A 10900-nucleotide genomic window follows, 5' to 3' on the forward strand; every position below is an offset into this window, starting at 1 on the left:
CCTTTCCTGGGTTCTGGCTCAGTTCACATTTGGCATTTTTAGAGTTGAGCAGAGAGGCACCACCTCCCATTCTCTCAACGGAAAGCCTGGCTTTTGTGGGCCATGCTTTGCCTATTACTTCAGAACCATGCTATTAACAGTGCCTATTATCAGGCTGTTTATTTTTATGTTTTACAAGGAGTACATATTAATTTGGGGGGGGGCGATTTTTTTAACATAAAATCATACCTGATTCTTCTACCCAAAGATACGGGTAACATTCTTACTATCTATCCTCCCATATGTTTTCTGTACACATATACATTATTTTGTAACCTGTTTTTATACTTAATAGTGAAAATATTTTCAATCAAATATATATCTACATCATTATTTTTCATGGCTTCATGATATCCTATTACGTAGCTATACATAATTTATTTAATCAGCTTCCTATTGCTGAACTTTTTGGTTGTTTCTAATTTTTATTATTTTTAGAAAAAATCCTTCTACACACACCGTATATTCTCCAATGATTTCATTGTGATAAAATAGAAGTTATGGGTCCAAAAAAATGCATCTATTTCATGCAAGGTTTCATACATATTGCAAATTACATTCCTGGCAGCCCACTCCCACAGTAACATGGAATATTTTCATTCCTTTTTCTTTTTGCCACTTTGATGGGCAAAGAAACATTATTTGTTAGTGCTGCAGTGAAAAGATTGATGTGGGCTGAGTTTGTGTAAAGAGAGACAGGGTTAACATATCAATAATACGTTGATAAAAGATATGGAGAGAATCTTCTCATAAGAAACAACTGGAAATTCTTCTGCCAACAAAAGATTCCATACAAAACAAGGCAGCCTATTATTCCTTCCTAGTTATCTTGATGCCTGTGCTGACTATTCTATCCCACTTTTATGACCACCCCAGCCAATATTAATCCTCCCCTCTTTGGTATTCCTAATCCCTTCCAACCAACAAATATTTGCCATGGACCTTTTTTATGCTGGTAGTCTTCTTGCTTGAGGTTGACTTCATTAAAAGAAATCTCAAGCCTCAGGGGCTAACAAGCAATTGAAGAGACCTTGCCATACAGGAGAGCAGTGGCAGAAAGAGTTGAGAGAGGTAGGCAGGACCTCTCCCGGCCAGGATTTCGCATGGGTCTTTGTAACAGAGTGTTTTCCAGGTTAACAGAAGTGGAACAGCCCTTCAAGGACAAGGAACCCTGTCAGTAAAGGCTATGAAACAGCAAGCATGTGCCCCATATTTGTTTCCTGAGGCCATGGTACAAGTCACTACAAACTAAAGGGCTTAAAATAACAGAAATGTGTTCTTACAGCTCTGGAGGCCAAAAGTCCAAAAACAAGATGTTGGCAGAGTTGGTTCCTTCCCGATCTGAGGGAGGACTCATTCTTGCCTCTCCTAGATTCTGGTGGCTGGTGGCAGGTCTTGGCCTTTGGGGCTTGTAGATGCATAACTTCAATCTCTGCCTCCATCTTCTCTCTGTGTCTTGGCTTTAGGGCCCACCCTAAATCCAGGATGGTCTGATCCCAGGATCCTTATTTACATCTGCAAAGACCCTATTTCCAAGTAAGTTCATAGTCACAGGTACCATGGATTAAGGCTTGGATATAACTTTTGAGGGAACACTGTGCAACCTACTACACACCCCAAAAGCTGTAAGAAGAATTGCTTCTACCAAGTTGCACTTGTTTTTATTCTCTGAGCTTTTATTGGGGGATGCAGTATTTTCTCTGTTATTTTTCTCTCTGAACTTCCATTCTGGTTTACACTTTGCTTAAGACTATTGTAATTATTCCTAATTTCCGATCTTGCATATATCCTTATACCTCAATTCCTTTGTGAAATAAATACAGGGCAAATATACATATGAGCAGAAAGCATCTGTCAGATTTGGGAGCATGCAGCTTTTTGGAGAGTTTTTGTTTTTGTTTTTGTTTTTGTTTTTGTTTTTTACCAAAGTAGTGCCATGGTATTGGAGGGAATGAGCAGCCAAGAGGAGAGAATGTGTCTCTTTCTAAACAGGGAAGAGAAGAAAATGTATTATCTCTTTGTAGACCCTTGGCTGTGAAAGGTTGACAGGACAGAGGACTGGCAGAGTCAGGTCACTGTTGACAGGAAGGTGCTGAAAGCGGAGCAGATGATGGAGAACTGAAGAAAACTCAATTAATGGCACTCAAGGAGGGAATGGATGGGTCCAGAAGGATGCATGAAAGGAGTTGAAGACTGGGGAGCGAGATGGAAAATGGTATCTTCAGTGCCTCCCTTTTGATGGAGAAGCTTTTCTGAGAATAAGGGAATAGGGGTAACAGGCGTGGGGAGGTATGGAAGGACCACCAGAGGGAAGCGGAAAGGGGAGTCTCTGGGGGCCACTAGAACGGTGCTGGGGACCAGAGCAGGTTGGAGACCAGGAGTCTCCTATCTCCTATTCACATGAGGAAAGGTCCTCAAGAAACGCCCTGTGACTGCCCGAGTGAGGAGAGGAGGTGGGTACACGCAAAGGAAGGCTTTCCTGTGGAAAAAAAGACCATTGCTGTAATCTGCTTAACTTCTCATATCAGAGTTCAGTCCTATGTACACCAGTGAACAGCCCTTACAGATTTCCACGTACGTTCTCCTGAGTATGTCTACCAAACGTAACTCAGCCTCTTGCACCCAACAGACCAGTATAAACTCATTGCCGATCAGATGCCATCACAAGGACGTGCCATTTTGAGCTCTGACAACCTCTGACCACCTCTCTGGGCCTGTTTCTTCATTCTGAAATTGGAAGCAGTCGCCGGCCTGTGTGGCTCAGTGCTCGGCTCTGCCAGGCGTGTCCAGGTCAGCAATTAGGCCCTCACAGTAAGCAGCCAGAGGGAAGCCACCATAAAGAACCCTTGGTTCACAGCTCCACCCCATGCCCTGGTCCTGCCCTGGCATCCAGGGCACCCTGCCCTTGAGGAGCTTTTGCTTTCTCCAGTGGGCAAGACAGGTGCAATCCCCTTTCAGGTCTACAACAAAGATGGAAGCTCACACAATTGTGGGGCTGGCAAGTTCAAAACAAAACACGAAGGGCAGGCCAGCAGGCTGGAAACGCAGGCAGTATTTTATGGTTTTGAAGCAGGATTCCTTCTGCAGGAAACCCCAGTTTTTGCTTTTGAGGCCTTCAGCTAATTGGATGAGTTCCACATTGTGGAGGATAATCTTTACTTGAAGTCAACTGATTCTACCACATCTACAAAATACCTCTCCTGCAACATCTAGTGTTTGGCTGCACAGCTGGGAGCCATAGCCTAGCTCAGTTGACATAAAATTAACCATCACAATAGTCTTTATCTCAAAAATGGAAACTGAATCAGAAACGTTGACAAAATCCTAATCCCTAGAACAAGGTACCAGGCCTGCTGAGTAACTTTTGCACCTTGGTAATAAATTTACGTTATTTATTCCTGCGTCCTGCATAAAATTCTCCACAGACCAGAACCAGGCGGAACATCCGGGGAATGTTGTACCACATGCCGATGCAGCTGGGGAGGAGACTGCTTGGTGCCGAGAAGCCTTCCTGACTAGAGTTTCCGACAGTGGGACAGGCTGGGCGCACAGTGGGCTCCTGGTCCTAGGGGGTGAGCTACTAGAGCCATGGACATTCAAGCATCTACTGAGAGGGGGCCAGGGACTGGAAGGAGCCTCCCAGAGGGCCCCTGAGTTCTGATAGCTATAGATGCTAGAAATGTTGCTCAGAAAAGTCCCTGCTTCCGCTTCTCCGCATCCCTCCTCCACCCCCCAGTGAGGCGTCAGAGGTTGGGGCAGAACACGGAACCTCTCTGAAATGGAAACATCTGTGTGCCTTTCTCACCCTCCTCCACCATCCCCGCTCCCCTGCCAGCCAGCCTTGCCTGGTTAGTCTTCTGGGAGGGGAGCTACTCTGCCTCGGCCGCCTTTCACACCCCACCTCATCCTCCATGCCTCGGGGGGCCCAGGGGATGCACCATCGGTCCATCGTCCACAGGTCATGGGTCACCAGGCACCTCTCTTCTGTTTTGCCTACACCCAATTAATCATCTCTTCCTGGCGATTTGCATGGCAGCCCTCCTGCACTTGGCTACTCAAGGGAGTTTTCTGGTTTCATTGCTTCACTTAACCTTGGCCTCCTGGGTCACTCTGGATTCCCCTGCCACCACCACAGGCCCAGCCTCTGAAGCCTGCCTGTCTGTGCTCCAGGATCCTTGTCTTCTCACCAGCCTTCCCATCCTATCAGCAAGCCAGGCTCTGCCCATAGCGCCACCTTGCAAAAGGGTGGGGGGGGCTCTGGGCCATAGCAGGATCCTTGAAGTTCTGGTGGATGTCAGAACTGCAAAGGACCTAAAAGATTGTCTAGTACACTCTGGCTCACCCTATTTCATTCCATTTCACAGATGGGGAAACTGAGGTCAAAATGAGGAAAAGGTGGCCCTGCCGGCATGGCTCAGTGGTTGAGTGTTGACCTATGAACTGGGAGGTCATGGTTCAATTCCCAATCGGTGCCTGTACATGCCCAGGTTGCAGGCTCAGTCCCCAGTGGGGGGTGTGCAGGAGGCAGCCGATCAATGATTCTCATCATTGACATTTCTATCTCTCCCTTCCTCTCTGAAATGTATGTTTGTTTGTTTTTTTAACGAATGAGGAAAAGTCTTGCCCATGGTCATATCTCAAGTCAGAGGCAGAGCCAGGTCTAGGCTTTGGGGTCCTCCACCTCAGCCCCTCTCCCCTGTCTCTCTCTGCCACACTTTGTCAACAGGAAATAACTTCTCTGAAAACTTATCACATTAGGAGTGAGTGAGAAATGCACTTAGTGTTTAAGTATTGAGTCTGCTCAGATGGCAGTTTTTTGCAAGAAGCTGTGGCCAACAAGCTGGGCTGTGGCCTGGAGCCAGGTGCAGGGGGCAGAGGAGACCTCCCTGCCAGCAGCCCTGCTAGCATGAGCACCTTAGAAGCAACACCTCCCCGCAGTTATCATCAGGAGCCAGTGAGCAACTGGACCCACAGACACAGGAACCAGACCTGGGGACGGGGAGGAAACCGGAAAGAAAATGGGGAGTAGTAGCAGGTCCCAGGAAGGGGAGGAGACCCCTGGAAGACCTTAGGTTCCCAGACCATCAGGGGCCAGCCCAAGGCCCAACACTTGCTATTAAAGAAACCGAGGCAGAAACAGTTACCAAGACAAAGAAACTGTCAAGATCAGACAGTCTTGGAGGTCGAGGTTCGATTCCCGGTCAGGGCACATGCCTGGATTGCAGGCTTGATCCCCAGTAGGGGGTGTGCAGGAGGCAGCCAATCAATGATTCTCTCCCATCATTGATGTTTCTTTCTCTCTCCCTCTCCCTTCTCTAAAATCAATAAAAACATTAAAAAAAAAAAAAAAAAGATCAGTCTACAACTTGGAGACCTTCAGAATTTATCAAGTCTAGAACCCTCTATGGTACAAGTGGGGAACCTGAGGCCCTGAGGCCCAGAGAGAGGAGCAGATAATTGGCATGGGATGGAGCCAGGGGCAGGGATCAGAAGAGACCCCTCCCTGGGGCAGAGCCGGTACTGGGTGGGGGCAGACTTTGGAGGAGGTGTAAGGCAGGGATATCAATGGCTGGGGGTTGAGCTTTTCAGAGCTCTGGAGGCTGGTGAGGCAGAAACACCCCTGAGGAAAGCTGGGGTGTCTCTTACAGGCTTCTGAGGTGCTTTGGAGAAACCCATGTGGTTATGATGGGGAAAGAAGGGCTGTAAAAGTGAAATTTGCAATTTGTGACGGGGGGAAACTGAAAATGTGTTCTCCATCCCATGCAAATTATCTGTGGCCTTTTGTCCTGCACCTGCAGCAGCTCACAACATACACAACAGCAGGAGCATCAGGTTCCCACAGTCTGTGCTCAGAACAGCAACAGAGAAAGCCCCCTCAGTCTGGAGGGATGTGCTGGGTGTCCACGCTCTGTCTCCCAGTGTCTGCTGGGCTGAGCACTGCCTCCTTTGTACTGGGCTGAGGGGACCCTGTTACGGACTACCCTCCTAGGGACAGCACTTGGCCCTCCCCATCAGCCACCCCCTCCTTGTCCCACCCGCCAGACATGCCCACATTGCCACTCCTGTGAGAATTTGTGGATCTTCTGTCTCTTGCGGGAAGTGCCCTTCTTCCTTTTTTTCCCCCAAACCTGTCAGCCTGACTAGAGACTCCATGAGGAAACCTTCCCTCTGCTCCAGGCCCACCAGTTTCTCAGCTGTGCCCCCCACCTCTACGGACCTCCTTGTCTGGCCCATATCTACTCTCAATTGTCTATCTACAGTCTCAGTCTCCCACAGAAGACTGGGAGGCCCTCAGTGGCGGACAAGGATGGCAGACATGTGGCATGCATGCTGCCACCGTTCCATGTGGAGTGCAGGGCAGACATTGCTAATCAATCATGATCACCTTTCCCTTGGGGTCTCAGAGACTTCAACTCCTCAACACTGGTTCCAGGTAGGCAGTGCCTGGCAACCAAGATTGGCTCTCCTGATGAAACTAGTGACTCTCCCTGAGATGGGTGCCAGTAAATGTGTGACTCATCTCAGGTGGGGACTACTGGCCCCTCAGATTTGGCTCCCCATGGAGCCCACCCCATGGCCTGTGCTTTCCATGTTTACTGAGACATCGAAGGTTGACTTCCTCATGCTGCCTCAGCCTCCCTCCTGAAACAATCCAGGCAAGAAATATAGACGTTTTCTTGCCGAAACTGGTTTGGCTCAGTGGATAGAGCGTTGGCCTGCGGACTGAAGGTCCCGGGTTCGATTCTGGTCAAGGGCATGTACCTTGGTTGCGGGCATATCCTCAGTGGGAGGTGTGCAGGAGGCAGCTGATCGATGTTTCTCTCTCATCGATGTTTCTAGCTCTCTATCCCTCTCCCTTCCTCTCTGTAAAATATCAATAAAATATATTTTTTTAAAAAAAGAAAAAGAAATATAGACGTTTTCTCAATGCACACACACGTACACACATGCACACTGTCACACATGAACACACACATGTTCACATCACACACATGCACACAATGCACTCTCACATGCACGTACTTATACATACCCACACATACACACGGGTACATATACATATATACATAGTCACACACACACACACACACACAAATACACTCCCGTTAAACATTTCATGAGTGTGGGGAACCTCGGTGAAGATTTCAGGGCTAGGGGAAGTGTTACATTTCACAGAGCACAGCTTCCTGCCATCCTTGCAGTTCCCTCTGCCCACTCTCCTTCTTCCCTCCATCCCTCTAGCACTGCCCACCCCCACTGTCAAATTCTTGTCCCTCTGTTTTGTAGAGCCATTCTGCTGCCCGATCTGGAGCTGGGGACAGCCCACACCTGTGTCGGTAGATCCCAACCCACCAAGTAGAGTCTTTCTCAAAGAGTCATTAGAATCACAAGCCTTGCCATCTTGTTTCAGATACTGTTACGAATAAATGGACGGCTGTAACAAAAGACGTTGGTCTATGCTCCCCTTTTCATCCTAAACTAACACGTTCAATGACAAACACCACGTTTAAGCCCCTTTCCGGTACCTAGCACTGTATCCAGTATTACAAATAGACTACTGTCCCCCAAAGAGCACCCCGCCTAATGGCAAGCACAGTTGCCTAAACCAGTAGTGACAAGTGGAGGGCGTGATTAAGGCCATCCCTGGAGGCAAAGAAACACTCCCCTGCTGTGATGTAAAGGATGACCCCAACTCCAGGTGAACAAGATTGAGAGGGTTATCTCAGCAGGAAGGACGGCACGTGCACAGGTGACATTTTGTGCCAGGTGTAAGGCTGAAGGTAGAAGAGCAGTGTGGAGGCGTGGAGAGAGCGAGCAGAGGCCAGACCCCGCCAGGGCACAGGGACTGGGGCCCTGACTCCATCCTGCTCAGGATGGCCCTGGACCACACGTGGAAGCCCTGGTTTGAAGAGGAGCCGTATCACAGACATCTTCCCCAGAACCGTCTGAGCCATGAGTCCCTCTCTGTCCATCACCAAGGCCTCAGGAAAATAATTATTCAGGACCTCACTCTCCAACAAACACACACACGTCAGAGGCCACCGTTTCTGAGGCTGTCACTGTAGGACAGTTTCACCTGAATTTGAACTTCATATAAATGGGATCATCCAATAAGGACTCCCGGGTCTCTGGCTTCTTTGGCTCAGTGTGTCTGTGAGATACACCCGCGGATCTTTTAAAGTTTTGTTTCAAATAGTGGAAGTTGGGGCATGAAATGTGGAGGAGCCCAAACTTAACACAACAGTGTCCTAATCACCCCACCACAGAAGCAGGGCTCTCATGAAAATTAGCTTTTATCCTCTTCTTTTAAAAGCTTACACAGAACATAAGCCTCAGGGACCACAATGTATAGCAAGCTCCCTCACCCACAACTCCAGTCCCCAATTTAAGAGACTCTATTAAACCCAGGGTGGATTTTCTATGCCCAGTGGTTTTCCATTTTGTCTTTTAATTTTTATTTTAAGGACTTAATTTTAACAAAAGAGCCAAATTACCGCCACACTTTAAAATAAACTTGTTTAGGGGAGTTAAAAACAGGCTTTGGAGTATGGAACTTTAATTAACTTTGGAAAACGGTAATTAAACAGCCCCTGTGCCCTGTCTTATGCTTTGCAAAGGCAAAGAAGAGAGATCAGAAACTAGAAGTTCACACCTTGGCCAAACATGGAACCACCTGAAGAGTTGCAAGGTTTCTCCTACCCAGGCTGCACCCCCAGACCAATGACATCAGAATCTGTTGGGTTGGGATCTAAACACTAGGGTAGTGTTTTACGCTCTCAGACAATTCCAGTGAACATTGAAGGCTGACAATTTCTAGTTTAGATTGATTGGCAGCTGTCAATAGTGATGCCATAAGAGACAGGAAGGAAGGGAAACAAGTGAGGCTGAGAGACACGGAGGTCTTCACATCAAAATTCATCTCAGCTTTGGAAGGAGCAGTCTGACTGGGGTCCTTATGGAAGAGGAGATTAGGACAAAGAGACGCCAGAGGGCCCATGTCCAGAGGAACGGACCCTGTGAAGAGGCAGGAAGAAGGTGGCCACCTGCAAGACAAGGAGAGGGCCTCAGAGGAATCCAACCCTACCAGCACCTTGACTTGTGGCTTCCAGCTCTCAGAACTGACAAAATAAATGTCTGTTGGTTATGCCTCCCAGTGTGTGGATATGGAGCTCAAGAGTTCAGATGATGCAGCTAAGGTCCCAAGTTAGCCTGAGCTTAGTTCAAGTTCCCTTTCAGCTCTTTGGCCTTATATAAGGGCTACTCCTCTGCCCAATATCTTTACTTCTAGGACTTTACCCTAAAAACTAACCAACAATGTCCTTGAAGAATTACTTACAAAGTTGCCTATTGAATGTTCCTTTTGTTGCTGTTAATTCTCACCCAAGGATATTTTTTTCCATTGATTTTTTTTAGAAAGAGTGAAAGGGAGGGAGGGAGGGAGGGAGGGAGGGAGGGAAACATCAGTGTGAGAGACAGCAATTGGTTGCCTCCCACACATGCCCCAGCCGAGGCTGGGAATCAAACCTGCAACCCAATATATGCCCTTGACCAGGAATCAAACCCATGACCCTTTGGTGTGCGGCCAATGCTCTAACCACTGATCAACATCAACCAGGGCTCTTTATAATGGTAGATACAGGAAATGTTTGACAGTGGGAGAATGGAAAAGCCAATGATAGTGACCAATTCAACTGAGCCTGCAGAAGCCATTAAGCTATCAAGATTTTTAAAGTTTCACATTCAGCATGGCCTCCCCCCTGTGCACAAATGCACTGATCTTGATCTTGTTAGCTTATCCTGAGATCTTCTAACCCCAACCTAGGATGCTGGGCATGTTTCTACTTTCTTTGGCCCCCAACTTCTAAGTTACCTGCAGGCAGCCCCCTCTCCCCAAGGCACACAGACTGACAAGAGTCTTTGAGCTTTTCAGTTTGTGCCTCAATCTACCTATCTGTATCTCAAACCCATGCATGGATGTATAAATATGGAAAAATGTATTGAGCTGTAACTGCACTTTATGTAAGGTATATGTCTTTTTTTTAAGCATTTTTAAATGCAGTGTTGAAAAGCTATAAGTTAATATGACCGGTACAAAGTCTGTGGAGCTGGGACGTGTCTCTTACATAAGGCTCAAAGGTGAACACAAACTGAATGGGGGAGCAAAGGCATCTCAGACATGCTCATGTAAAGGCTCAGAGGATGTGTTCCGGGCCAGTGGAGGATGCATTCAGGTGGAGAAACTGGCCAGCCTGGGCCTGTAGTGTGGTGGGAGAGGTAAGGGGACAGGACGAGGGCCACTGGGCTGCAGATGGAGTTGTCTCTTGTGCTGTTTCCAGAACAATCCTAGCATGGTGGGTTAAGGGTGGCCTGTGTTGTCAATGACCTCCGAGGGGATCAGGCAGCGTGTCAGCTGTGGGGAGAGAGCAGTGGGATGGATATGGAGCTCAAGAGTTCAGATGATGCGGCTAAGGTCCAAGTTCATGGGATAAAGACGGGAAGGCCAGGCATAGACTAGACAGCTAGGCTCTCTATGGGGTGTGTGTGTGTGTGTGTGTGTGTGTGTGTGTGTGTGTGTGTGTGTGTAGGGAAGGGGGTACCAATAGGTCATTTAAACTTGGGGCACCCGCCGAAACCGGTATGGCTCAGTGGATAGAGCGTCAGCCTGCGGACTGAAGGGTCCCGGGTTCGATTCCGGTCAAGGGCATGTGCCTTGTTTGCGGGCATGTGGGGGTGTGCAGGAGGCAGCTGATCGATGTTTCTCTCTCATCGATGTTTCTAGCTCTCTGTCCCTCTCCCTTCCTCTCTGTAAAAAATCAATAAAATATATTAAAAAAAAAAAAAAAACTTGGGGCACCTAAGA

Source organism: Plecotus auritus (genome assembly GCF_963455305.1).
Source record: "Plecotus auritus genome assembly, chromosome: 5".
NCBI classification, from domain to species: Eukaryota; Metazoa; Chordata; class Mammalia; order Chiroptera; family Vespertilionidae; genus Plecotus; species Plecotus auritus.